This window comes from Oncorhynchus gorbuscha, linkage group LG25 (genome assembly GCF_021184085.1).
Source record: "Oncorhynchus gorbuscha isolate QuinsamMale2020 ecotype Even-year linkage group LG25, OgorEven_v1.0, whole genome shotgun sequence".
NCBI lineage: Eukaryota > Metazoa > Chordata > Actinopteri > Salmoniformes > Salmonidae > Oncorhynchus > Oncorhynchus gorbuscha.
This window is the reverse complement of record NC_060197.1, coordinates 49,334,722-49,357,143: the sequence shown is the minus strand read 5'-3', so window position 1 is coordinate 49,357,143 and position 22,422 is coordinate 49,334,722.

Here is a 22,422-nt window from a genome sequence, read left to right as displayed (position 1 = left end):
GGGATAGAACTAGTGGTGAATAGGGGATAGAACTAGTGGTGTCTGGTATAGGGGGACTGAACTAGTGGTGTATAGTGGGATAGAACTAGTGGTGAATAGTGGGATAGAACTAGTGGTGTATAGTGGGATAGAACTAGTGGTGAATAGGGGGACTGAACTAGTGGAGTATAGGGGATAGAACTAGTGGTGTCTGGTATAGGGGGATAGAACTAGTGGTGTATAGGGGGATAGAACTAGTGGTGTCTGGTATAGGGGATAGAACTAGTGGTGTCTGGTATAGGGGGACTGAACTAGTGGTGAATAGGGGATAGAACTAGTGGTGTCTGGTATAGGGGATAGAACTAGTGGTGTCTGGTATAGGGGGACTGAACTAGTGGTGTCTGGTATAGGGGACTGAACTAGTGGTGTCTGGTATAGGGGGATAGAACTAGTGGTGTCTGGTATAGGGGGATATAACTAGTGGTGTCTGGTATAGGGGGATAGAACTAGTGGTGTCTGGTATAGGGGGATAGAACTAATGGTGTCTGGTATAGGGGGATAGAACTAGTGGTGTATAGGGGGATTGAACTAGTGGTGTATAGGGGGATTGAACTAGTGGTGTCTGGTATAGGGGATAGAACTAGTGGTGTCTGGTATAGGGGACTGAACTAGTGGTGTCTGGTATAGGGGGACTGAACTAGTGGTGAATAGGGGATAGAACTAGTGGTGTCTGGTATAGGGGGACTGAACTAGTGGTGTCTGGTATAGGGGACTGAACTAGTGGTGAATAGGGGATAGAACTAGTGGTGAATAGGGGATAGAACTAGTGGTGTCTGGTATAGGGGGATAGAACTAGTGGTGGCTGGTATAGGGGGATAGAACTAGTGGTGAATAGGGGATAGAACTAGTGGTGAATAGGGGATAGAACTAGTGGTGAATAGGGGATAGAACTGGTGGTGAATAGGGGATAGAACTAGTGGTGTCTGGTATAGGGGGATAGAACTAGTGGTGAATAGGGGATAGAACTAGTGGTGAATAGGGGATAGAACTAGTGGTGTATAGTGGGATAGAACTAGTGGTGAATAGGGGGATAGAACTAGTGGTGTCTGGTATAGGGGGATAGAACTAGTGGTGAATAGGGGGATAGAACTAGTGGTGAATAGGGGATAGAACTAGTGGTGTATAGTGGGATAGAACTAGTGGTGAATAGGGGATAGAACTAGTGGTGTCTGGTATAGGGGGATAGAACTAGTGGTGAATAGGGGATAGAACTAGTGGTGAATAGGGGGATAGAACTAGTGGTGAATAGGGGGATAGAACTAGTGGTGAATAGGGGGATAGAACTAGTGGTGTCTGGTATAGGGGATAGAACTAGTGGTGTATAGGGGATAGAACTAGTGGTGTATAGGGGATAGAACTAGTGGTGTATAGGGGATAGAACTAGTGGTGAATAGGGGATAGAACTAGTGGTGTATAGGGGGATAGAACTAGTGGTGAATAGGGGATAGAACTAGTGGTGAAAGGGGATAGAACTAGTGGTGAATAGGGGATAGAACTAGTGGTGTCTGGTATAGGGGGATAGAACTAGTGGTGTATAGGGGGATAGAACTAGTGGTGAATAGGGGGATAGAACTAGTGGTGAATAGGGGGATAGAACTAGTGGTGAATAGGGGATAGAACTAGTGGTGAATAGGGGATAGAACTAGTGGTGTCTGGTATAGGGGATAGAACTAGTGGTGTCTGGTATAGGGGGATAGAACTAGTGGTGTCTGGTATAGGGGATAGAACTAGTGGTGTCTGGTATAGGGGATAGAACTAGTGGTGTCTGGTATAGGGGGATAGAACTAGTGGTGTCTGGTATAGGGGGATAGAACTAGTGGTGTCTGGTATAGGGGGATAGAACTAGTGGTGTCTGGTATAGGGGATAGAACTAGTGGTGTCTGGTATAGGGGGATAGAACTAGTGGTGTCTGGTATAGGGGATAGAACTAGTGGTGTCTGGTATAGGGGGATAGAACTAGTGGTGAATAGGGGATAGAACTAGTGGTGTATAGTGGGATAGAACTAGTGGTGAATAGGGGATAGAACTAGTGGTGAATAGGGGGATAGAACTAGTGGTGAATAGGGGATAGAACTAGTGGTGAATAGGGGGATAGAACTAGTGGTGAATAGGGGATAGAACTAGTGGTGTATAGGGGGATAGAACTAGTGGTGAATAGGGGGATAGAACTAGTGGTGAATAGGGGGATAGAACTAGTGGTGAATAGGGGATAGAACTAGTGGTGTATAGGGGGATAGAACTAGTGGTGTATAGGGGATAGAACTAGTGGTGTATAGTGGGATAGAACTAGTGGTGTATAGGGGGATAGAACTAGTGGTGAATAGGGGATAGAACTAGTGGTGTATAGTGGGATAGAACTAGTGGTGAATAGGGGGATAGAACTAGTGGTGTCTGGTATAGGGGGATATAACTAGTGGTGAATAGGGGGATAGAACTAGTGGTGTCTGGTATAGTGGGATAGAACTAGTGGTGTATAGGGGGATAGAACTAGTGGTGAATATGGGGATAGAACTAGTGGTGTCTGGTATAGGGGGACTGAACTAGTGGTGTATAGTGGGATAGAACTAGTGGTGAATAGTGGGATAGAACTAGTGGTGTATAGTGGGATAGAACTAGTGGTGAATAGGGGGACTGAACTAGTGGTGTATAGGGGGATAGAACTAGTGGTGTCTGGTATAGGGGATAGAACTAGTGGTGTATAGGGGGATAGAACTAGTGGTGTCTGGTATAGGGGATAGAACTAGTGGTGTCTGGTATAGGGGGACTGAACTAGTGGTGTCTGGTATAGGGGGATAGAACTAGTGGTGTCTGGTATAGGGGGATATAACTAGTGGTGTCTGGTATAGGGGGATAGAACTAGTGGTGTCTGGTATAGGGGATAGAACTAATGGTGTCTGGTATAGGGGGATAGAACTAGTGGTGTATAGGGGGATTGAACTAGTGGTGTATAGGGGGATTGAACTAGTGGTGTCTGGTATAGGGGATAGAACTAGTGGTGTCTGGTATAGGGGGACTGAACTAGTGGTGTCTGGTATAGGGGGACTGAACTAGTGGTGAATAGGGGATAGAACTAGTGGTGTCTGGTATAGGGGGACTGAACTAGTGGTGTCTGGTATAGGGGGACTGAACTAGTGGTGAATAGGGGATAGAACTAGTGGTGAATAGGGGGATAGAACTAGTGGTGTCTGGTATAGGGGGATAGAACTAGTGGTGGCTGGTATAGGGGATAGAACTAGTGGTGAATAGGGGGATAGAACTAGTGGTGAATAGGGGATAGAACTAGTGGTGAATAGGGGGATAGAACTGGTGGTGAATAGGGGATAGAACTAGTGGTGTCTGGTATAGGGGGATAGAACTAGTGGTGAATAGGGGGATAGAACTAGTGGTGAATAGGGGGATAGAACTAGTGGTGTATAGTGGGATAGAACTAGTGGTGAATAGGGGGATAGAACTAGTGGTGTCTGGTATAGGGGGATAGAACTAGTGGTGAATAGGGGGATAGAACTAGTGGTGAATAGGGGGATAGAACTAGTGGTGTATAGTGGGATAGAACTAGTGGTGAATAGGGGATAGAACTAGTGGTGTCTGGTATAGGGGGATAGAACTAGTGGTGAATAGGGGGATAGAACTAGTGGTGAATAGGGGATAGAACTAGTGGTGAATAGGGGGATAGAACTAGTGGTGAATAGGGGGATAGAACTAGTGGTGTCTGGTATAGGGGGATAGAACTAGTGGTGAATAGGGGGATAGAACTAGTGGTGAATAGGGGATAGAACTAGTGGTGAATAGGGGGATAGAACTAGTGGTGTCTGGTATAGGGGGATAGAACTAGTGGTGAATAGGGGGATAGAACTAGTGGTGAATAGGGGATAGAACTAGTGGTGTCTGGTATAGGGGATAGAACTAGTGGTGTCTGGTATAGGGGGATAGAACTAGTGGTGAATAGGGGGATAGAACTAGTGGTGAATAGGGGATAGAACTAGTGGTGAATAGGGGATAGAACTAGTGGTGAATAGGGGGATAGAACTAGTGGTGAATAGGGGATAGAACTAGTGGTGAATAGGGGATAGAACTAGTGGTGTCTGGTATAGGGGATAGAACTAGTGGTGAATAGGGGGATAGAACTAGTGGTGAATAGGGGATAGAACTAGTGGTGAATAGGGGGATAGAACTAGTGGTGAATAGGGGATAGAACTAGTGGTGTCTGGTATAGGGGGATAGAACTAGTGGTGAATAGGGGGATAGAACTAGTGGTGAATAGGGGGATAGAACTAGTGGTGAATAGGGGGATAGAACTAGTGGTGAATAGGGGGATAGAACTAGTGGTGTATAGGGGGATAGAACTAGTGGTTATAGGGGATAGAACTAGTGGTGTCTGGTATAGGGGGATAGAACTAGTGGTGTCTGGTATAGGGGGATAGAACTAGTGGTGAATAGGGGGATAGAACTAGTGGTGTCTGGTATAGGGGGATAGAACTAGTGGTGTATAGGGGGATAGAACTAGTGGTGTCTGGTATAGGGGACTGAACTAGTGGTGTCTGGTATAGGGGGTAGAACTAGTGGTGTATAGGGGGATAGAACTAGTGGTGTCTGGTATAGGGGGATAGAACTAGTGGTGTATAGGGGATAGAACTAGTGGTGTCTGGTATAGGGGATAGAACTAGTGGTGTCTGGTATAGGGGGTAGAACTAGTGGTGTATAGTATAGGGGACTGAACTAGTGGTGTCTGGTATAGGGGGATAGAACTAGTGGTGAATAGGGGATAGAACTAGTGGTGAATAGGGGATAGAACTAGTGGTGGCTGGTATAGGGGGATAGAACTAGTGGTGTCTGGTATAGGGGGACTGAACTAGTGGTGTCTGGTATAGGGGATAGAACTAGTGGTGTATGGTATAGTGGGATAGAACTAGTGGTGTCTGGTATAGGGGGATAGAACTAGTGGTGTCTGGAATAGGGGGACTGAACTAGTGGTGTCTGCTATAGGGGGACAGAACGAGTGGTGTATAGTGGGATAGAAATAGTGGTGTCTAGAATAGGGGGACTGAACTAGTGGTGTATAGGGGGATAGAACTAGTGGTGTATAGTGGGATAGAACTAGTGGTGAATAGGGGGATAGAACTAGTGGTGTCTGGTATAGGGGGATAGAACTAGTGGTGTATAGGGGGATAGAACTAGTGGTGTATAGGGGGATAGAACTAGTGGTGTCTGGTATAGGGGTATAGAACTAGTGGTGTATAGGGGGATAGAACTAGTGGTGTCTGGTATAGGGGATAGAACTAGTGGTGTCTGGTATAGGGGGACTGAACTAGTGGTGAATAGGGGGATAGAACTAGTGGTGTCTGGTATAGGGGGATAGAACTAGTGGTGTCTGGTGGAGGGGGCTGAACTAGTGGTGTCTGGTATAGGGGGATAGAACTAGTGGTGTATAGGGGGATTGAACTAGTGGTGTATAGGGGGATTGAACTAGTGGTGTCTGGTATAGGGGGATAGAACTAGTGGTGTCTGGTATAGGGGGACTGAACTAGTGGTGTCTGGTATAGGGGGACTGAACTAGTGGTGAATAGGGGATAGAACTAGTGGTGTCTGGTATAGGGGACTGAACTAGTGGTGTCTGGTATAGGGGACTGAACTAGTGGTGTCTAGTATAGGGGATAGAACTAGTGGTGTCTGGTATAGGGGGATAGAACTAGTGGTGTATAGGGGGATTGAACTAGTGGTGTCTGGTATAGGGGATAGAACTAGTGGTGTCTGGTATAGGGGGACTGAACTAGTGGTGTATAGTGGGATAGAACTAGTGGTGTATAGGGGATAGAACTAGTGGTGTATAGGGGGATAGAACTAGTGGTGTATAGGGGATAGAACTAGTGGTGTATAGGGGATAGAACTAGTGGTGTATAGGGGGATAGAACTAGTGGTGTATAGGGGATAGAACTAGTGGTGTATAGGGGGATAGAACTAGTGGTGTATAGTGGGATAGAACTAGTGGTGTATAGGGGGATAGAACTAGTGGTGTATAGGGGGATAGAACTAGTGGTGAATAGGGGATAGAACTAGTGGTGAATAGGGGATAGAACTAGTGGTGTCTGGTATAGGGGGATAGAACTAGTGGTGTCTGGTATAGGGGACTGAACTAGTGGTGTCTGGTATAGGGGGATAGAACTAGTGGTGTATGGTATAGGGGGATAGAACTAGTGGTGTATGGTATAGGGGGACTGAACTAGTGGTGTATAGGGGGATAGAACTAGTGGTGAATAGGGGGATAGAACTAGTGGTGTATAGGGGATAGAACTAGTGGTGTCTGGTATAGGGGGATAGAACTAGTGGTGAATAGGGGGATAGAACTAGTGGTGAATAGGGGGATAGAACTAGTGGTGAATAGGGGATAGAACTAGTGGTGAATAGGGGGATAGAACTAGTGGTGAATAGGGGGATAGAACTAGTGGTGTCTGGTATAGGGGGATAGAACTAGTGGTGAATAGGGGATAGAACTAGTGGTGAATAGGGGGATAGAACTAGTGGTGAATAGGGGGATAGAACTAGTGGTGAATAGGGGGATAGAACTAGTGGTGTCTGGTATAGGGGGACAGAACTAGTGGTGAATAGGGGATAGAACTAGTGGTGAATAGGGGATAGAACTAGTGGTGAATAGGGGGATAGAACTAGTGGTGAATAGGGGATAGAACTAGTGGTGTATAGGGGGATAGAACTAGTGGTTATAGGGGATAGAACTAGTGGTGTCTGGTATAGGGGGATAGAACTAGTGGTGTCTGGTATAGGGGGATAGAACTAGTGGTGAATAGGGGGATAGAACTAGTGGTGTCTGGTATAGGGGGATAGAACTAGTGGTGTATAGGGGGATAGAACTAGTGGTGTCTGGTATAGGGGGACTCAACTAGTGGTGTCTGGTATAGGGGGTAGAACTAGTGGTGTATAGGGGGATAGAACTAGTGGTGTCTGGTATAGGGGGATAGAACTAGTGGTGTATAGGGGATAGAACTAGTGGTGTCTGGTATAGGGGGATAGAACTAGTGGTGTCTGGTATAGGGGGTAGAACTAGTGGTGTATAGTATAGGGGGACTGAACTAGTGGTGTCTGGTATAGGGGGATAGAACTAGTGGTGAATAGGGGGATAGAACTAGTGGTGAATAGGGGATAGAACTAGTGGTGGCTGGTATAGGGGATAGAACTAGTGGTGTCTGGTATAGGGGGACTGAACTAGTGGTGTCTGGTATAGGGGGATAGAACTAGTGGTGTATGGTATAGGGGGATAGAACTAGTGGTGTCTGGTATAGGGGATAGAACTAGTGGTGTCTGGAATAGGGGGACTGAACTAGTGGTGTCTGCTATAGGGGGACAGAACGAGTGGTGTATAGTGGGATAGAAATAGTGGTGTCTAGAATAGGGGGACTGAACTAGTGGTGTATAGGGGGATAGAACTAGTGGTGTATAGTGGGATAGAACTAGTGGTGAATAGGGGGATAGAACTAGTGGTGTCTGGTATAGGGGGATAGAACTAGTGGTGTATAGGGGATAGAACTAGTGGTGTATAGGGGGATAGAACTAGTGGTGTCTGGTATAGGGGTATAGAACTAGTGGTGTATAGGGGATAGAACTAGTGGTGTCTGGTATAGGGGGATAGAACTAGTGGTGTCTGGTATAGGGGGACTGAACTAGTGGTGAATAGGGGGATAGAACTAGTGGTGTCTGGTATAGGGGGATAGAACTAGTGGTGTCTGGTGGAGGGGGCTGAACTAGTGGTGTCTGGTATAGGGGGATAGAACTAGTGGTGTATAGGGGGATTGAACTAGTGGTGTATAGGGGGATTGAACTAGTGGTGTCTGGTATAGGGGATAGAACTAGTGGTGTCTGGTATAGGGGGACTGAACTAGTGGTGTCTGGTATAGGGGGACTGAACTAGTGGTGAATAGGGGGATAGAACTAGTGGTGTCTGGTATAGGGGGACTGAACTAGTGGTGTCTGGTATAGGGGGACTGAACTAGTGGTGTCTAGTATAGGGGGATAGAACTAGTGGTGTCTGGTATAGGGGATAGAACTAGTGGTGTATAGGGGGATTGAACTAGTGGTGTCTGGTATAGGGGATAGAACTAGTGGTGTCTGGTATAGGGGACTGAACTAGTGGTGTATAGTGGGATAGAACTAGTGGTGTATAGGGGGATAGAACTAGTGGTGTATAGGGGGATAGAACTAGTGGTGTATAGGGGATAGAACTAGTGGTGTATAGGGGGATAGAACTAGTGGTGTATAGGGGGATAGAACTAGTGGTGTATAGGGGATAGAACTAGTGGTGTATAGGGGATAGAACTAGTGGTGTATAGTGGGATAGAACTAGTGGTGTATAGGGGATAGAACTAGTGGTGTATAGGGGATAGAACTAGTGGTGAATAGGGGGATAGAACTAGTGGTGAATAGGGGGATAGAACTAGTGGTGTCTGGTATAGGGGGATAGAACTAGTGGTGTCTGGTATAGGGGGACTGAACTAGTGGTGTCTGGTATAGGGGATAGAACTAGTGGTGTATGGTATAGGGGGATAGAACTAGTGGTGTATGGTATAGGGGGACTGAACTAGTGGTGTATAGGGGGATAGAACTAGTGGTGAATAGGGGGATAGAACTAGTGGTGTATAGGGGGATAGAACTAGTGGTGTCTGGTATAGGGGATAGAACTAGTGGTGAATAGGGGATAGAACTAGTGTTGTCTGGTATAGGGGGATAGAACTAGTGGTGAATAGGGGATAGAACTAGTGGTGTCTGGTATAGGGGGATAGAACTAGTGGTGTATAGGGGGATAGAACTAGTGGTGTCTGGTATAGGGGGACTGAACTAGTGGTGTCTGGTATAGGGGGTAGAACTAGTGGTGTATAGGGGGATAGAACTAGTGGTGAATAGGAGGATAGAACTAGTGGTGAATAGGGGATAGAACTAGTGGTGAATAGGGGGATAGAACTAGTGGTGAATAGGGGGATAGAACTAGTGGTGAATAGGGGATAGAACTAGTGGTGAATAGGGGATAGAACTAGTGGTGAATAGGGGGATAGAACTAGTGGTGTCTGGTATAGGGGGATAGAACTAGTGGTGAATAGGGGGATAGAACTAGTGGTGAATAGGGGGATAGAACTAGTGGTGAATAGGGGGATAGAACTAGTGGTGAATAGGGGGATAGAACTAGTGGTGTCTGGTATAGGGGGATAGAACTAGTGGTGAATAGGGGGATAGAACCAGTTGAAGCTCGCATCCGCTACAAGACCATGGTGCTTGCCTACGGAGCTGTGAGGGGAACGGCACCTCAGTACCTCCAGGCTCTGATCAGGCCCTACACCCAAACAAGGGCACTGCGTTCATCCACCTCTGGCCTGCTCGCCTCCCTACCACTGAGGAAGTACAGCTCCCGCTCAGCCCAGTCAAAACTGTTCGCTGCCCTGGCCCCCCAATGGTGGAACAAACTCCCTCACGACGCCAGGACAGCGGAGTCAATCACCACCTTCCGGAGACACCTGAAACCCCACCTCTTTAAGGAATACCTAGGATAGGTTAAGTAATCCCTCTCACCCCACCCCCCCTAAGTTTTAGATGCACTATTGTTAAGTGACTGTCCCACTGGATGTCATAAGGTGAATGCACCAATTTGTAAGTCGCTCTGGATAAGAGCGTCTGCTAAATGACTTAAATGTAATGTAAATGTAGTGGTGAATAGGGGGATAGAACTAGTGGTGAATAGGGGGATAGAACTAGTGGTGAATAGGGGATAGAACTAGTGGTGTATAGGGGGATAGAACTAGTGGTGAATAGGGGATAGAACTAGTGGTGTCTGGTATAGGGGGATAGAACTAGTGGTGTATAGGGGGATAGAACTAGTGGTGTCTGGTATAGGGGGACTGAACTAGTGGTGTCTGGTATAGGGGGTAGAACTAGTGGTGTATAGGGGGATAGAACTAGTGGTGTCTGGTATAGGGGGATAGAACTAGTGGTGTATAGGGGGATAGAACTAGTGGTGTCTGGTATAGGGGGATAGAACTAGTGGTGTCTGGTATAGGGGGGTAGAACTAGTGGTGTATAGTATAGGGGGACTGAACTAGTGGTGTCTGGTATAGGGGGATAGAACTAGTGGTGAATAGGGGGATAGAACTAGTGGTGAATAGGGGGATAGAACTAGTGGTGGCTGGTATAGGGGGATAGAACTAGTGGTGTCTGGTATAGGGGGACTGAACTAGTGGTGTCTGGTATAGGGGGATAGAACTAGTGTTCTCGCACACCCCGAGAGCGTCTGGTCAGCGGGGTGGTGGCACCGGGATCCTCATCTCTCCCAAGTGGTCATTCTCTCTTTCTCCCCTTACCCATCTGTCTATCGCCTCCTTTGAATTCCATGCTGTCACAGTCACTAGCCCTTTCAAGCTTAACATCCTTATCATTTATCGCCCTCCAGGTTCCCTCGGAGAGTTCATCAATGAGCTTGATGCCTTGATAAGCTCCTTTCCTGAGGACGGCTCACCTCTCACAGTTCTGGGCGACTTTAACCTCCCCACGTCTACCTTTGACTCTTTCCTCTCTGCCTCCTTCTTTCCACTCCTCTCCTCTTTTGACCTCACCCTCTCACCTTCCCCCTACTCACAAGGCAGGCAATACGCTCGACCTCATCTTTACTAGATGCTGTTCTTCCACTAACCTCATTGCAACTCCCCTCCAAGTCTCCGACCACTGCCTTGTATCCTTTTCCCTCTCGCTCTCATCCAACACCTCCCACACTGCCCCTACTCGGATGGTATCGCGCCGTCCCAACCTTCGCTCTCTCTCCCCCGCTACTCTCTCCTCTTCCATCCTATCATCTCTTCCCTCCGCTCAAACCTTCTCCCACCTATCTCCTGATTCTGCCTCCTCAACCCTCCTCTCCTCCCTCTCTGCATCCCTTGACTCTCTATGTCCCCTATCCTCCAGACCGGCTCGGTCCTCCCCTCCCGCTCCGTGGCTCGATGACTCATTGCGAGCTCACAGAACAGGGCTCCGGGCAGCCGAGCGGAAATGGAGGAAAACTCGCCTCCCTGCGGACCTGGCATCCTTTCACTCCCTCCTCTCTACATTTTCCTCCTCTGTCTCTGCTGCTAAAGCCACTTTCTACCACGCTAAATTCCAAGCTTCTGCCTCTAACCCTAGGAAGCTCTTTGCCACCTTCTCCTCCCTCCTGAATCCTCCGCCCCTCCCCCTCCTCCTCTCTCTGCAGATGACTTCGTCAACCATTTTGAAAAGAAGGTCGACGACATCCGATCCTCGTTTGCTAAGTCAAACGACACCGCTGGTTCTGCTCACACTGCCCTACCCTATGCTCTGACCTCTTTCTCCCCTCTCTCTCCAGATGAAATCTCGCGTCTTGTGACGGCCGGCCGCCCAACAACCTGCCCGCTTGACCCTATCCCCTCCTCTCTTCTCCAGACCATTTCCGGAGACCTTCTCCCTTACCTCACCTCGCTCATCAACTCATCCCTGACCGTTGGCTACGTCCCTTCCGTCTTCAAGAGAGCGAGAGTTGCACCCCTTCTGAAAAAACCTACACTCGATCCCTCCGATGTCAACAATTACAGACCAGTATCCCTTCTTTCTTTTCTCTCCAAAACTCTTGAACGTGCCGTCCTTGGCCAGCTCTCCCGCTATCTCTCTCTGAATGACCTTCTTGATCCAAATCAGTCAGGTTTCAAGACTAGTCATTCAACTGAGACTGCTCTCCTCTGTATCACGGAGGCGCTCCGCACTGCTAAAGCTAACTCTCTCTCCTCTGCTCTCATCCTTCTAGATCTATCGGCTGCCTTCGATACTGTGAACCATCAGATCCTCCTCTCCACCCTCTCCGAGTTGGGCATCTCCGGCGCGGCCCACGCTTGGATTGCGTCCTACCTGACAGGTCGCTCCTACCAGGTGGCGTGGCGAGAATCTGTCTCCTCACCACGCGCTCTCACCACTGGTGTCCCCCAGGGCTCTGTTCTTGGCCCTCTCCTATTCTCGCTATACACCAAGTCACTTGGCTCTGTCATAACCTCACATGGTCTCTCTTATCATTGCTATGCAGACGACACACAATTAATCTTCTCCTTTCCCCCTTCTGATGACCAGGTGGCGAATCGCATCTCTGCATGTCTGGCAGACATATCAGTGTGGATGACGGATCACCACCTCAAGCTGAACCTCGGCAAGACGGAGCTGCTCTTCCTCCCGGGGAAGGACTGCCCGTTCCATGATCTCGCCATCACGGTTGACAACTCCACTGTGTCCTCCTCCCAGAGCGCCAAGAACCTTGGCGTGATCCTGGACAACACCCTGTCGTTCTCAACTAACATCAAGGCGGTGGCCCGTTCCTGTAGGTTCATGCTCTACAACATCCGCAGAGTACGACCCTGCCTCACACAGGAAGCGGCGCAGGTCCTAATCCAGGCACTTGTCATCTCCCGTCTGGATTACTGCAACTCGCTGTTGGCTGGGCTCCCTGCCTGTGCCATTAAACCCCTTCAACTCATCCAGAACGCCGCAGCCCGTCTGGTGTTCAACCTTCCCAAGTTCTCTCACGTCACCCCGCTCCTCCGTTCTCTCCACTGGCTTCCAGTTGAAGCTCGCATCCGCTACAAGACCATGGTGCTTGCCTACGGAGCTGTGAGGGGAACGGCACCTCAGTACCTCCAGGCTCTGATCAGGCCCTACACCCAAACAAGGGCACTGCGTTCATCCACCTCTGGCCTGCTCGCCTCCCTACCACTGAGGAAGTACAGCTCCCGCTCAGCCCAGTCAAAACTGTTCGCTGCCCTGGCCCCCCAATGGTGGAACAAACTCCCTCACGACGCCAGGACAGCGGAGTCAATCACCACCTTCCGGAGACACCTGAAACCCCACCTCTTTAAGGAATACCTAGGATAGGTTAAGTAATCCCTCTCACCCCACCCCCCCTAAGTTTTAGATGCACTATTGTTAAGTGACTGTCCCACTGGATGTCATAAGGTGAATGCACCAATTTGTAAGTCGCTCTGGATAAGAGCGTCTGCTAAATGACTTAAATGTAAATGTAAATGTAGTGGTGTATGGTATAGGGGGATAGAACTAGTGGTGTCTGGTATAGGGGGATAGAACTAGTGGTGTCTGGAATAGGGGGACTGAACTAGTGGTGTCTGCTATAGGGGGACAGAACGAGTGGTGTATAGTGGGATAGAAATAGTGGTGTCTAGAATAGGGGACTGAACTAGGGGTGTCTGGTATAGGGGGCCTGAATTAGTGGTGTCTGGTGTAGGGGGATAGAACTAGTGGTGTCTGGTATAGGGGGACTGAACTAGTGGTGTATAGTGGGATAGAACTAGTGGTGAATAGGGGGATAGAACTAGTGGTGTCTGGTATAGGGGGATAGAACTAGTGGTGTCTGGTATAGGGGGACTGAACTAGTGGTGTCTGGTATAGGGGGACTGAACTAGTGGTGTCTGGTGACCTCACCCTCTCACCTTCCCCCCCTACTCACAAGGCAGGCAATACGCTCGACCTCATCTTTACTAGATGCTGTTCTTCCACTAACCTCATTGCAACTCCCCTCCAAGTCTCCGACCACTGCCTTGTATGTGTCTGGTATAGGGGGATAGAACTAGTGGTGTCTGGTATAGGGGGATAGAACTAGTGGTGTCTGGTATAGGTGGATAGAACTAGTGGTGTCTGGTATGGGGGATAGAACTAGTGGTGTCTGGTATAGGGGGATAGAACTAGTGGTGTCTGGTATAGGGGCATATAACTAGTGGTGTCTAGTATAGGGGATAGAACTGGTGGTGTCTGGTATAGGGGGATAGAACTAGTGGTGTCTAGTATAGGGGATATAACTAGTGGTGTCTGGTATAGGGGGATAGAATAGTGGTGTCTGGTATAGGGGGATAGAACTAGTGGTGTCTGGTATAGGGGGATAGAACTAGTGGGTGTCTGGTATAGGGGGATAGAACTAGTGGTGTATAGGGGGATAGAACTAGTGGTGTCTGGTATTGGGGGACTGAACTAGTGGTGTCTGGTATAGGGGGACTGAACTAGTGGTGTCTGGTATAGGGGGATAGAACTAGTGGTGTCTGGTATTGGAGGACTGAACTAGTCGTGTCTGGTATAGGGGGACTGAACTAGTGGTGTCTGGTATAGGGGGACTGAACGAGTGGTGTCTGTTATAGGGGGATAGAACTAGTGGTGTATAGGGGGATAGAACTAGTGGTGTTTGGTATAGGAGGATAGAACTAGTGTTGTATAGGGGGACTGAACTAGTGGTATCTGGTATAGGGGGACTGAACTGGTGGTGTCTAGTATAGGGGATATAACTAGTGGTGTATAGGGGGATAGAACTAGTGGTGTCTAGTATAGGGGGATAGAACAAGTGGTGTCTGGTATAGGGGGAATTAACTAGTGGTGTCTGGTATAGGGGGACTGAACTAGTGGTGTCTGGTATAGGGGGATAGAACTAGTGGTGTCTGGTATAGGGGATAGAACTAGTGGTGTCTGGTATATGGGGACTGAACTAGTGGTGTCTGGTATAGGGGGATAGAACTAGTGGTGTCTGGTGGAGGGGGATAGAACTAGTGGTGTCTGGTATAGGGGGCCTGAACTAGTGGTGTCTGGTATAGGGGATAGAACTAGTGGTGAATAGGGGGATAGAACTAGTGGTGTCTGGTATTGGGGGATAGAACTAGTGGTGTATAGGGGATAGAACTAGTGGTGTCTGGTATAGGGGGATAGAACTAGTGGTGAATAGGGGATAGAACTAGTGGTGTCTGGTATAGGGGGATAGAACTAGTGGTGTCTGGTATAGGTGGATAGAACTAGTGGTGTCTGGTATAGGGGGACTGAACTAGTGGTGTCTGGTATAGGGGGTAGAACTAGTGGTGTATAGGGGATAGAACTAGTGGTGTCTGGTATAGGGGATAGAACTAGTGGTGTATAGGGGATAGAACTAGTGGTGAATAGGGGATAGAACTAGTGGTGAATAGGGGATAGAACTAGTGGTGTCTGGTATAGGGGGACTGAACTAGTGGTGTCTGGTATAGGGGGACTGAACTAGTGGTGTCTGGTATAGGGGATAGAACTAGTGGTGAATAGGGGATAGAACTAGTGGTGAATAGGGGATAGAACTAGTGGTGTATAGGGGGATAGAACTAGTGGTGTCTGGTATAGGGGGATAGAACTAGTGGTGAATAGGGGGATAGAACTAGTGGTGTCTGGTATAGGGGGACAGAACTAGTGGTGTCTGGTATAGGGGATAGAACTAGTGGTGAATAGGGGATAGAACTAGTGGTGTCTGGTATAGGGGGACTGAACTAGTGGTGTCTGGTATAGGGGGATAGAACTAGTGGTGTCTGGTATAGGGGGACTGAACTAGTGGTGTCTGGTATAGGGGGATAGAACTAGTGGTGTATGGTATAGGGGTTAGAACTAGTGGTGTCTGGTATAGGGGGATAGAACTAGTGGTGTCTGGTATAGGGGGACTGAACTAGTGGTGTCTGCTATAGGGGGACAGAACGAGTGGTGTATAGTGGGATAGAAATAGTGGTGTCTAGAATAGGGGGACTGAACTAGGGGTGTCTGGTATAAGGGGCCTGAATTAGTGGTGTCTGGTGTAGGGGGATAGAACTAGTGGTGTCTGGTATAGGGGGACTGAACTAGTGGTGTCTGGTATAGGGGGATAGAACTAGTGGTGTATAGTGGGATAGAACTAGTGGTGAATAGGGGATAGAACTAGTGGTGTCTGGTATAGGGGGACTGAACTAGTGGTGTCTGGTATAGGGGGACTGAACTAGTGGTGTCTGGTATAGGGGGATAGAACTAGTGGTGTGTAGGGGGATAGAACTAGTGGTGTCTGGTATAGGGGGACTGAACGAGTGGTGTCTGGTGTAGGGGGCTGAACTAGTGGTGTCTGGTATAGGAGGATAGAACTAGTGGTGTATAGGGGGACTGAACTAGTGGTGTCTGGTATAGGGGGACTGAACTAGTGGTGTCTGGTATAGGGGGATATAACTAGTGGTGTCTAGTATAGGGGATAGAACAAGTGGTGTCTGGTATAGGGGAATGAACTAGTGCTGTCTGGTATAGGGGATAGAACTAGTGGTGTCTGGTATAGGGGGATAGAACTAGTGGTGTCTGGTATAGGGGACTGAACTAGTGGTGTCTGGTATAGGGGGATAGAACAATTGGTGTCTGGTATAGGGGATAGAACTAGTGGTGTCTGGTATAGGGGATAGAACTAGTGGTGTCTGGTATAGGGGATAGAACTAATGGTGTCTGGTATAGGGGATAGAACTAGTGGTGTATAGGGGGATAGAACTAGTGGTGTCTGGTATAGGGGGATAGAACTAGTGGTTTATAGGGGATAGAACTAGTGGTGTCTGGTATAGGGGATATAATTAGTGGTGTCTGGTATAGGGGACTGAACTAGTGGTGTCTGGTATAGGGGGATAGAACTAGTGGTGTATAGGGGAATATAACTAGTGGTGTCTGGTGGAGGGGGACTGAACTAGTGGTGTCTGGTATAGGGGGATAGAACTAGTGGTGTCTGGTATAGGGGGATAGAACTAGTGGTGTCTGGTATAGGGGGATAGAACTAGTGGTGTCTGTTATAGGGGGACTGAACTAGTGGTGTCTGGTATAGGGGGATAGAACTAGTGGTGTCTGGTATATGGGGACTGAACTAGTGGTGTCTGGTGTTCCGGTTCCGGTTGGAGCGAGTGGTCGCATCTGCACGTCGCTCCAACGGGTAGTATAACTTTTTCATTATATTTCATTATATCACAACGGTTTGATTTGTCTTATCTTAGCAATTTCTTCTCAGCTAGCTACATAGCCGTCTTTGTATCAAAGATAATTGCGTAGTTATCGTATTTCGCCGTCCTAACGTAGTCTTCACTAGCCAGCTAGCTAACGTCCACTGATTAGCTGCACTGAGAAACTTTTACACTCAACTGAACGACTTGATTAGTTTAGTGTTAGCTACCTACATAGCTGTCTTTGCTGTCTTCGTATCATCGTATCATCGTATCCAAGATAATTGTGTTGTTTAGGTTTAGAGTGTGTAGTCTTAGAGTGATTATCTTAATTTACCGAGGTTAGCTAGCCAGCTATTTGTCGTCCTTAACGTAGGTGACTCTGCTAGCTAGCCAACAGCTAGCCAACGCTAGCCAACGTCTTCTGTATAGAACTCAACTACCCGGTCGCATTCACAGGTTGTATCACATTTTCACTTCATTTCATTACAGTACAACGGTTTGATTTGTTTGATCGTAGCTAGCTACTTAGCTAGCTACATAGCCGTCTTTGTATCAAAGATAATTGTGTAGTCTAGAGCGATTTTCTAGGTTCGCTAGCCATCTATTGTCGTTCTTTTAACGCAACGTAACGTAAACAACACTGCTAGCTAGCCTGCTAGCCCCGAATAGCAACACTGCAGAAACTATTACACTCAACGGAATGACTTGATTAGTGTAGTGTCAACAACGCACCCACTGCCAGCTGGCCTACTTCAGCAGTACTGTATCATTTTAATCATTTTAGTCAATAAGATTCTTGCTACGTAGCTTAACTTTCTGAACATTCGAGACGTGTAGTCCACTTGTCATTCCAATCTCCTTTGCATTAGCGTAGCCTCTTCTGTAGCCTGTCAACTATGTGTCTGTTTATCCCTGTTCTCTCCTCTCTGCACAGACCATACAAACGCTCCTCACCGCGTGGCCGCGGCCACCCTACTCTGGTGGTCCCAGCGCGCACGACCCACGTGGAGTTCCAGGTCTCCGGTAGCCTCTGGAACTGCCAATCTGCGGTCAACAAGGCAGAGTTCATCTCAGCCTATGCCTCCCTCCAGTCCCTCGACTTCTTGGCACTGACGGAAACATGGATCACCACAGACAACACTGCTACTCCTACTGCTCTCTCTTCGTCCGCCCACGTGTTCTCGCACACCCGAGAGCATCTGGTCAGCGGGGTGGTGGCACCGGGATCCTCATCTCTCCCAAGTGGTCATTCTCTCTTTCTCCCCTTACCCATCTGTCTATCGCCTCCTTTGAATTCCATGCTGTCACAGTTACTAGCCCTTTCAAGCTTAACATCCTTATCATTTATCGCCCTCCAGGTTCCCTCGGAGAGTTCATCAATGAGCTTGATGCCTTGATAAGCTCCTTTCCTGAGGACGGCTCACCTCTCACAGTTCTGGGCGACTTTAACCTCCCCACGTCTACCTTTGACTCTTTCCTCTCTGCCTCCTTCTTTCCACTCCTCTCCTCTTTTGACCTCACCCTCTCACCTTCCCCCTACTCACAAGGCAGGCAATACGCTCGACCTCATCTTTACTAGATGCTGTTCTTCCACTAACCTCACTGCAACTCCCCTCCAAGTCTCCGACCACTGCCTTGTATCCTTTTCCCTCTCGCTCTCATCCAACACCTCCCACACTGCCCCTACTCGGATGGTATCGCGCCGTCCCAACCTTCGCTCTCTCTCCCCGCTACTCTCTCCTCTTCCATCCTATCATCTCTTCCCTCCGCTCAAACCTTCTCCCACCTATCTCCTGATTCTGCCTCCTCAACCCTCCTCTCCTCCCTCTCTGCATCCCTTGACTCTCTATGTCCCCTATCCTCCAGGCCGGCTCGGTCCTCCCCTCCCGCTCCGTGGCTCGATGACTCATTGCGAGCTCACAGAACAGGGCTCCGGGCAGCCGAGCGGAAATGGAGGAAAACTCGCCTCCCTGCGGACCTGGCATCCTTTCACTCCCTCCTCTCTACATTTTCCTCCTCTGTCTCTGCTGCTAAAGCCACTTTCTACCACGCTAAATTCCAAGCATCTGCCTCTAACCCTAGGAAGCTCTTTGCCACCTTCTCCTCCCTCCTGAATCCTCCGCCCCCTCCCCCCTCCTCCCTCTCTGCAGATGACTTCGTCAACCATTTTGAAAAGAAGGTCGACGACATCCGATCCTCGTTTGCTAAGTCAAACGACACCGCTGGTTCTGCTCACACTGCCCTACCCTGTGCTCTGACCTCTTTCTCCCCTCTCTCTCCAGATGAAATCTCGCGTCTTGTGACGGCCGGCCGCCCAACAACCTGCCCGCTTGACCCTATCCCCTCCTCTCTTCTCCAGACCATTTCCGGAGACCTTCTCCCTTACCTCACCTCGCTCATCAACTCATCCCTGACCGTTGGCTACGTCCCTTCCGTCTTCAAGAGAGCGAGAGTTGCACCCCTTCTGAAAAAACCTACACTCGATCCCTCCGATGTCAACAATTACAGACCAGTATCCCTTCTTTCTTTTCTCTCCAAAACTCTTGAACGTGCCGTCCTTGGCCAGCTCTCCCGCTATCTCTCTCTGAATGACCTTCTTGATCCAAATCAGTCAGGTTTCAAGACTAGTCATTCAACTGAGACTGCTCTCCTCTGTATCACGGAGGCGCTCCGCACTGCTAAAGCTAACTCTCTCTCCTCTGCTCTCATCCTTCTAGATCTATCGGCTGCCTTCGATACTGTGAACCATCAGATCCTCCTCTCCACCCTCTCCGAGTTGGGCATCTCCGGCGCGGCCCACGCTTGGATTGCGTCCTACCTGACAGGTCGCTCCTACCAGGTGGCGTGGCGAGAATCTGTCTCCTCACCACGCGCTCTCACCACTGGTGTCCCCCAGGGCTCTGTTCTTGGCCCTCTCCTATTCTCGCTATACACCAAGTCACTTGGCTCTGTCATAACCTCACATGGTCTCTCTTATCATTGCTATGCAGACGACACACAATTAATCTTCTCCTTTCCCCCTTCTGATGACCAGGTGGCGAATCGCATCTCTGCATGTCTGGCAGACATATCAGTGTGGATGACGGATCACCACCTCAAGCTGAACCTCGGCAAGACGGAGCTGCTCTTCCTCCCGGGGAAGGACTGCCCGTTCCATGATCTCGCCATCACGGTCGACAACTCCATTGTGTCCTCCTCCCAGAGCGCCAAGAACCTTGGCGTGATCCTGACAACACCCTGTCGTTCTCAACTAACATCAAGGCGGTGGCCCGTTCCTGTAGGTTCATGCTCTACAACATCCGCAGAGTACGACCCTGCCTCACACAGGAAGCGGCGCAGGTCCTAATCCAGGCACTTGTCATCTCCCGTCTGGATTACTGCAACTCGCTGTTGGCTGGGCTCCCTGCCTGTGCCATTAAACCCCTTCAACTCATCCAGAACGCCGCAGCCCGTCTGGTGTTCAACCTTCCCAAGTTCTCTCACGTCACCCCGCTCCTCCGTTCTCTCCACTGGCTTCCAGTTGAAGCTCGCATCCGCTACAAGACCATGGTGCTTGCCTACGGAGCTGTGAGGGGAACGGCACCTCAGTACCTCCAGGCTCTGATCAGGCCCTACACCCAAACAAGGGCACTGCGTTCATCCACCTCTGGCCTGCTCGCCTCCCTACCACTGAGGAAGTACAGCTCCCGCTCAGCCCAGTCAAAACTGTTCGCTGCCCTGGCCCCCCAATGGTGGAACAAACTCCCTCACGACGCCAGGACAGCGGAGTCAATCACCACCTTCCGGAGACACCTGAAACCCCACCTCTTTAAGGAATACCTAGGATAGGTTAAGTAATCCCTCTCACCCCACCCCCCTAAGTTTTAGATGCACTATTGTTAAGTGACTGTCCCACTGGATGTCATAAGGTGAATGCACCAATTTGTAAGTCGCTCTGGATAAGAGCGTCTGCTAAATGACTTAAATGTAAAATGTAATGGTATAGGGGGACTGAAGTAGTGGTGTCTGGTATAGGGGGATAGAACTAGTGGTGTCTGGTGGAGGGGGATAGAACTAGTGGTGTCTGGTATAGGGGGTTAGAACTAATGGTGTCTGGTATAGGGGATATAACTAGTGGTGTATAGGGGATAGAACTAGTGGTGTCTGGTATAGGGGGATAGAACTAGTGGTGTCTGGTATAGGGGATATAACTAGTGGTGTCTGGTATAGGGGGACTGAACTAGTGGTGTCTAGTATAGGGGGATAGAACAAGTGGTGTCTGGTATAGGGGGAATGAACTAGTGGTGTCTGGTATAGGGGGCTGAACTAGAGGTGTCTGGTATAGGGGGATAGAACTAGTGGTGTCTGGTATAGGGGGATAGAACTAGTGGTGTCTGGTATAGGGGATAGAACTAGTGGTGTCTGGTATAGGGGATAGAACTAGTGGTGTCTGGTATAGGGGATAGAACTAGTGGTGTCTGGTATGGGGGATAGAACTAGTGGTGTCTGGTATAGGGGGATAGAACTAGTGGTGTCTGGTATAGGGGCATATAACTAGTGGTGTCTAGTATAGGGGATAGAACTGGTGGTGTCTGGTATAGGGGGATAGAACTAGTGGAGTCTAGTATAGGGGATATAACTAGTGGTGTCTGGTATAGGGGGATAGAATAGTGGTGTCTGGTATAGGGGGATAGAACTAGTGGTGTATAGGGGATAGAACTCGTGGTGTCTGGTATAGGGGATAGAACTAGTGGTGTCTGGTATAGGGGGATAGAACTAGTGGTGTCTAGTATAGGGGATATAACTAGTGGTGTCTGGTATAGGGGATAGAATAGTGGTGTCTGGTATAGGGGGACTGAACTAGTGGTGTCTGGTATAGGGGGACTGAACGAGTGGTGTCTGGTATAGGGGGATAGAACTAGTGGTGTCTGGTATTGGGGGACTGAACTAGTGGTGTCTGGTATAGTGGGACTGAACTAGTGGTGTCTGGTATAAGGGGACTGAACTAGTGGTGTCTGGTATAGGGGACTGAACGAGTGGTGTCTGGTATAGGGGGATAGAACTAGTGGTGTCTGGTATAGGGGGATAGAACTAGTGGTGTCTGGTATAGGGGGATAGAACTAGTGGTGTCTGGTATAGGGGGATAGAACTAGTGGTGTCTGGTATAGGGGGATATAACTAGTGGTGTCTGGTATAGGGGCATAGAACTAGTGGTGTCTGGTATAGGGGATAGAACTAGTGGTGTCTGGTATAGGGGATAGAACTAGTGGTGTCTAGTATAGGGATATAACTAGTGGTGTCTGGTATAGGGGGATAGAATAGTGGTGTCTGGTATAGGGGGATAGAACTAGTGGTGTATAGGGGGATATAACTAGTGGTGTCTGGTATAGGGGATAGAACTAGTGGTGTCTGGTATAGGAGGACTGAACTAGTGGTGTCTGGTATAGGGGTTAGAACTAGTGGTGTATAGGGGGATAGAACTAGTGGTATCTAGTATAGGGGATAGAACTAGTGGTGTCTGGTATAGGGGATAGAACTAGTGGTGTCTGGTATAGGGGGATAGAACTAGTTGTGTCTGGTATAGGGGATAGAACTAGTGGGTGTCTGGTATAGGGGATAGAACTAGTGGTGTATAGGGGAT